Here is a 7810-nt window from a genome sequence, read left to right on the forward strand (position 1 = left end):
AAAACTCTCCTGTAAAAACTTGGGAAATAAGTACACCTGCCTGTGATCTGCAAGTTTGGCAGAAACATACACTGATCACTGTGAACCATGTATGTTTCTGCCTGTAAATAGAAAAAAAGAAAAGTTTAAAAGTAAAAAAAAAAAAAAAATGACATAGGCCCCCTCCCTATCTTCAGGGCACCCCTGTCCTAGGCTGATAGTCTGGGCTATCCCCGCCACCCCTGGGCGGTGGGTGGCGGGTTGATAGTGTAGGTGTAGTGTTAAAAATAGAATTAACAACATTGTATTTACAGTAGAACTGCAGGTCCATCAAACCTCCCCCGCATGCTGGTACTTGGAGAACCACAAGTACCAGCATGCGGGGCATTAAGGGCCCGCTGGTACGTGTAGTTCACCTGTAAAGAAATGTGTAAAAACCACAAGACACACTTGGAATCCGTAATCTTCTATTTAAGTAATAAGTATGGACCCACTTGGAATCCGTAATCTTCTCTTTATGTCCATCAAGAGGGTTTTTTTTATTTAAGATAAATTTGACCCAAAGTTCTTAAAAACAGAAACTGTTTTTAATTAGAAATAATGAAATATTCATCATGAAATATATATAATTTATTAAAACAGACATAGGGGGAGATTACCCCTCCCTACTATAAACCGGCAGCAGACTGTCAATCACTGACAGTCTGCTGTCGGACTGCATGCGGGATAGCAGACCAGTACTGTACATGCACAGTACAGGTCATGCACCAGCTCAGAGGACTCACAATCAGATAATGTGCTAGCCATCAGGTTAGCAAACATCTCTGAATCAGCCCCAAAATCACAATATCCAAGTAATAAACAGAGATCAGTAAAGCACATTACAACAGTATTAAGGTGAGGTATATAAATATGCCATCTATAATCAACAAAATAACGAATATGACAGAACCATTGATCATGAAAACCAGGGTGTATATGTACTAAAGTGCGGGTTTTTAGAAGTGGAGATGTTGCCCATAGCAATCAATCAGATTCTACTTATCATTTATCTAGCACCTTCTAGAAGATAATAGCTAGAATCTGATTGGTCGCTATGAGCAACAATTCCACTTCTAAAAACCCGCACTTTAGAAAATACACCACCAGGAGAGGGTGCAAGAAAAAAAACATTCATAAACCTGTACATACTTAACAGGAACCCTTCCATATTGTACCAGTAAGTCAATTGTATGGAAGCCTTAAGAGTCAATTTGACCTGAGGGGATAAGGTGCGAACATAGGAAAGCCAAATAGAAAATAATTTGTCAGCTCTTCTTTATGATGGACATTTCCATCCAGTCTATATGTAAGGTAAGTTAACCTGGGTAAAGTTAAAGTTATGCTAGGAATGTAATTGCAGTAGACCCATTGGTAAAGAATGGTTTTCTCTCCGCCACTCTAGCCAGGAGACGTTTAACCCATCTGACAATCTACTAGATGGATTGGAGGTATAGAAGTTCCCATTTTTAAACCAAACACCACATCAAAGCCAATCCCTGAAGTGTATCTCCAGTAATGATATGCCGTTACACTGCCTTTTCCAGCACTTTTTTCCCTGAAAAATCATTGCTTACTCAGAAGAGACACAGGCCTTCATTCAGAGGCGGCCGTACGGTCTACGACCGCACGGCTGCCTCGATGTTTGTCAAGTGCGCATGCGCACGAGGGAGCCGGCTCCTTCGTGCGCATGCGTGAGACCCGCTACGACCGACAGCGCCGGTCGTAGCGGGTCTCTTTCCAAAGGGGGCGAGCTGTCGATGTTGATTGACAGCTCGCCCCGTTTGGAAGGCGGACCGGGGGGGTGGCAGCCCAAACGGAGGCGTTCCCATGGGAACGCCTACCGTTTGGGGGATGCCCCACTGACATCACTAGTGATATCAGTGGAGAGCTTCCGGCTCTGACAGAGCCAGAAGCTCTCCGGGGCTTACGACAAGTGAGACCCTACCCTAGGGTCTAGTCGTAAGCCCCATCTATGACCATCGCGACCATCACCCTAGCGGTCGTTAGAGCTGTGGGTGTAAACCCACAGCCTAATGACCGAAACAGAGGCAGGCGGTCAGGATGCAAGCGGCCGCCCAGTTTCTGAGCGACCGCTTGCATCCTCTGACCGCCTCTGAATGAGGCCCACAGACCCTTACTTTCTATGTACTATCAATCTTGTCAATTGAGTCATTACTTCCGGCTTGGAAAAAGGTGCAGTTCTAAAGTGGTAGGTGTTTAGACTTTTCATGTGATGTTGAAACTTTTGCACAGTGTATGATTTTTCACCTGCTTGCATACAAAAGGCATACAGATGCACAGCCGAGGTATTTTGTACTGCCTACCAACTGTGCTTGGTACATAGAGCCAATACTTTTATTACTTTCTATGGGATAACTGCTGTACTATAATAGGAGTCAACAGTGAAACCTATGTAATGTAGCAGGATAATAATATAAATTAAGAGGGTTATTTCCTTCAATTTTTTATATTTAACATTTATTTTTTTGTAAATGAAATAAATGTAATATTTTTGTGCAATGTTTTTTCTTTTTTTGTGTGAAAAAAAAAAACTATAGGTTTGATCCTTATTGTCACTTTTACTAATGCAGAACTGCACTGAGGATATTAATGATTTAAAGTAATTATGTGGAAAAGACCTTTGATGATTTTCAAATAGGCAAAAAGGAGGTAGATGGATTAAGGTTCAGCACATTGCATATAGTTGCAAGTGGAATGAATGATTAGCTTGCTGCCTCATAGCATCAAAGTCCTGGGTTCAATTCCAACCAAGGCCCTAACTGTGTGGAGATTATTGGTTTTTCCCGTGTTGCCTGGGTTTCCTCCAGGTGCTTTGTTTTCCTCCCACAATATAAACACATACTGACGGGTTATTTGGCTTCTGACACAAACTGACTCTACTGTATGTGTGTACATGTGGTAGGGAATATAGGGCCTTATTCAGAGATGTACACTACTGCCACCTCAGCTGCGATTCCGTATTCAGCTGCTGTGCGACAATATACAAATGCCACAGCCGCCGGGATGTTTTGAGACTCCCGCTGATGTCTTTGCAAATCTGAGCATTTGTCAGGTGCGTATCTATAACACTGGGGAACAAAAATATACATATATTTTTCTTGCCAAGGATTTCAGATCGGTTTGAGAGTACTCGCAGGTCCTATTATCGCATTAGATCTTCGCTATAGCTGAATTGGCTCCAGTTTTCACATGAATTAAAAATTATAAAATTAAATTATTTTCTCAATTTTAATTACCTTACTAGTATAGGCCTGCTTTACTTAACAGAATCGACTTAGTTTTGCTTTTTTAACAACTACCCGCCTTCAAAAATAACAATAATTTGTTTTATGTGTGATAACGCAGCTGGTAGTCACGTTTGAGACACATAACACATTCATATCTCCTCACTAACGCTGGGAGGAGGCGTGGCAGTGCACTGCTGAGCCTACTGGGACATCCTCAGACCACAGCCACGCCTCCTCCCAGCATACAGAGAGGAGCAACCTAGAGGACCGAGTGACGCAGTTAGCACACATTCTGTTCCTTTGTTCAGCCCTCTCTCTATCCCACCACAACCAAATTCCCGCCGTTTGGGCTTGTTTTGTTCAATATGTCCTCTGCTTTTGTTGGGAGTTAGCACTGAATGTGTGAAACAAAACGTTTTCGCCGTAAAAATTAGTTCTTCTCGGAGACTGTGTACTAACAACCCTGATGTTTTTTGTTATATTTGTAGAAAATATAGTGTTACAAAAGAATGAAAAAAATACAACTGTATTCGTATAACAAGCATATCAGGCTTATTTTGGACGTCACATAAACCAGCAAGACAAGATTTGGGTGCCTCACAAAGTTTGTAAAACCTGCTTGGAATCACTCCGCAATTGGACTAAAGGTGATGGAAAAGGACTTAATTTCGGCATACCTATGATGTGGTGTGAGTCAAAAGATCATTTTTGAGTGACTGCTATTTTTGTGCTGTAAATGTAAAGGGTATGAATCGATTTAAGAAACGCAAATGGAAATACCCAAGTATGAATTCTGCAAAACAACCGATACCACAGAACGAAGGTTTACCTGTACCATTATTCAGTTCTTTGTGCGACGTTGAATGTGATGATGTGGAAATGTTAATTTCATCCAGTGCAAGTGACAATACAGATGAAAATGAGTTTGAAGAAAGTTCCTCTACTCCAAACAATTTTCTCAAAAGGAACTAAACGATTTAATTTGTGAATTGAATTTATCGAAAAAAGGAGCTGAGCTTTTATCATCTAGACTTCAAGAAAAGCACTGCCTTGAGCGGGATGTTACTATAACGTCGTATCGAAATAGAGAGCAAGCCATACTGCCGTTCTTTAGCCAAGTTGTGTATTGCAACAATATTCCGGAACTTCTCCAGATGATGGGTCTACCAGAATATTGAGCAGAAGACTGGCGGCTCTTTTTGGATAGTTCTAAAAGGAGCTTGAAATGCATATTACTGCACAATGAGAATAAATTTGCGTCGATTCCTATCGGTCATTCAACAAAACTTAAAGAACAGTATGAAAATATCAAGTTAGTCTTGGAAAAAATTACTTATTCTCAGCATCAGTGGTCTGTTTGTGTCAATTTGAAGATGGTAAACTTTCTTCTTAGGTAGCAAAGTGGATATACTAAGTATCCTTGTCACATATGCTTATGGGATAGTCATGCAAAACAAAAGCACTGACAGCAAACCGTATGGCCTCCAAGAGAAGTTATAACTGTAGGAGAGGTAGGAGAAGCCAACATCATTCATGAGCCCTTAATTGACAGGTAAAAAAAAATCATACTGCCGCCTCGCCATATCAAACTGGGTTTAATGAAACAATTTGTAAAAGCATTGGACAAATCAGGTGATTGTTTCACGTATATATTTGTCGAACATTTCCATCTCTTAGTATTGAAAAATTAAAGGTAGGAATATTTGATGGCCCACAGATACGGAAACTGGTGAAGGATCCAAATTTGACCACATCTAAGACTGAAACCGAATCTGAAGCATGGCTGAGTTATGTGTCTGTCATTCATTAAAACATTTTTTGGCAATCACAAGGCAAACAACTATCATGAATTAGTCCACAACAAGCTAAAATGTTTCGAGTAGGTGTCAACATGAGTATTAAAGTACATTTTTTGTACAGACATTTAGATCACTTCCCGTCCAATCTAGGAGATTTAAGTGAAGAACAGGGTGAACGGTTCCATCAGAATATTCAGGTAAAGGAGTCTGCAGAGGGACTGCCCGCAAAAAGAATACAAAAGAAAATCCTACAAAAACGGTTCTTATAGCTTCCTAACACTTATGTTTGTAATTATCCTGTGTCTTTTTTATAACATTTTACGAATCAAATGTAATCAGAATGAAAAAAAATAATCTTTTTAACTATTTTTAACATTGTTTAATTTAATTTTTCATAAATATAAATGACATATGCATATCTCAAAAACTAGAGCCAACTGAAAAATAAACATGGCATATTCATGATCAGGATCACAAAATTAATCGAAATCGACTCTTAAATCCATGGCAACAGATTGACTGTTCCTCAGTGTAATGGATGCAGGGTGTGCGGTGCACATGGGCTCCTGGGTCCAGGGGGGCCCATACCGCACACCCTGCACCCATTTAGTCTTTATACCTACCCATCTGTTTGCAGACTGCTGCGGCCGATAATAGCTCACCTGCGAAAACATCGGCACAGCGTACAACTCTGAATCAGGCCCATAGATTGTAAGCTTCACTGGGGCAGGAACTGATGTGATTAGCTAAATATTATCTGTAAAGTGCTACAAAATATGTGTGCGCTATATAATAACTGTTAACAAATAAACTGAGAAAATGTAGTACAATACCAACGTGAACAGGGGACCATGAGTAGATCTATACCAAGTCAATAGCACCCTCTGCTGGTCAAAAGCAATATAGTAATAATTTAAAAAATGTTATAACACTAGTGTCAGAAAGTGTAGCAATCCAAACCATTAAATAAAACACATATTATTTGGAATACATATTTGTTTAGCTAGATTTTTGTAACAAAATAACAGCATGAGTACCCCTAATAAACATCTGTCAACACCACGATAGCGATAGATTATATACAATACTATTATAAAATATTTGCAATGTGGAAAGTAGCGCTAATATAAGAAAATATAAACATAACAATAGGTGTATATATGTATGGTGTTATGTACCCTTATATACTCTGATCATAAATAGATCAGACTGCAAAACACAAGCTTTTATTGTTATTACATCATTAGTAGTGATTCCTAGTATATATTTTAGTATATATTTTTTCATGATCCCCAAACTGTTGAGAAAATATTATTATAAAACAGACATAGACAAATTCCATTGAAAGCTATAAGCCACAGCAATTTATTAGGAACCAGCAATTTTTTTAGGGAAACATATAGTGGTGTGAAGAGTGAACTTAGCAAAGGATTAGGGGATGTTATAAGAATTAGTGGTTGTGGGTATTCTAAATATTTTAGACCACCAACATGACTCACATAGTATACCAGAGCCATAGCACGTAGTGTAACAGAGCCTATGCCCGTACGAGTCAGAGGCATCATCAGAGCATACCAGTACCAGTGACTCACAGTATACCATTGTAGTGCCCCCCACAGAAGCCAGTGCCTCATACCCGGTAGCGTCTTTAGTACATTTGTACTTCCACATAGATACCATGATTAATTTAATTGGTTGGTCAGTCAAAGCTCTTGAAAGTCAGATAGATTTCAAACAATATTAGTGCAGAGCTATAATTTGAGGTCATTAAAGATTATGACGTTTCATCTGTTGCTAATTCCAGGTCTGCACCCTTTTGGTCCAACACTAGGGTGTTTATTTATTTTACAACCTGGCACGACTGATTGTGTTTATGCCCAAAATGTAAAAGGACAATGATTTTACTAGATGTGTTTTACTAGTAAAAGCATTGTACTTTTAAATATCGGGCATAAACACAGTTTCGTAAATAAATCCCTAGATGATGTAATCTAGTTTTGCCTTTAAATTACTTTTGCTTGATCAGGGATTTCTAGTCCCTAAATTCAATTACAATTACTTTCAGTATTCATTTAAGCCATAAATAAAGGTAGAGCTTATTTCCCCTTCATGCTAGGGACCTGGAAGTGACGTGAGTGAGGGCGGAAGTGCAGTTCATGCCCATTAAGGCCAGCTAAAGAAGAATGTTATCCCCACTTATAAAAGTAAGTTGTCTGCTTGCCACGCTTCGGGCTCGCCACATGGTTATATTCCCCCTCTATGCCCACTTGGATGGTAGGGAATGACGCTGGACACTGGCTGATGATGTCCTCTCCGTACCCATAAATAAAGCTAAGCCAACAGTATTTCCGGGTCATTAAATTATCAATGCAATTGTAAGCTGATTTACCAGTTTTGGGATGCACATAGGAACGGGAAGCCCGACTCCAACTTAAACTCAGTACACACTATACCACAGGTTCTCAAACTCTGTCCTCAAGACCCCAAACTGTGCATGTTTTCCAGGTCTCCTCACAGAATCGCTATTAAAATAATTAGCTCCACCTCTAGATCTTTTAAAATGTGTCAGTGAGTAATGACTACACCTGTGCACCTGCTGGGTGATCTGCCAAACGAGAACTGTGTTGGGTCCTGAGGACCGAGCTTGAGAACCACACAACACAATTGTTCCTTCCAATCCTCACTATTTATCTGTCCTAATGATAGAAAAGAATAGAGATTTACATATGCATGCCCACAACT

Source organism: Taudactylus pleione, unplaced genomic scaffold (genome assembly GCF_031769625.1).
Source record: "Taudactylus pleione unplaced genomic scaffold, aTauple2 ptg000012l, whole genome shotgun sequence".
NCBI lineage: Eukaryota > Metazoa > Chordata > Amphibia > Anura > Myobatrachidae > Taudactylus > Taudactylus pleione.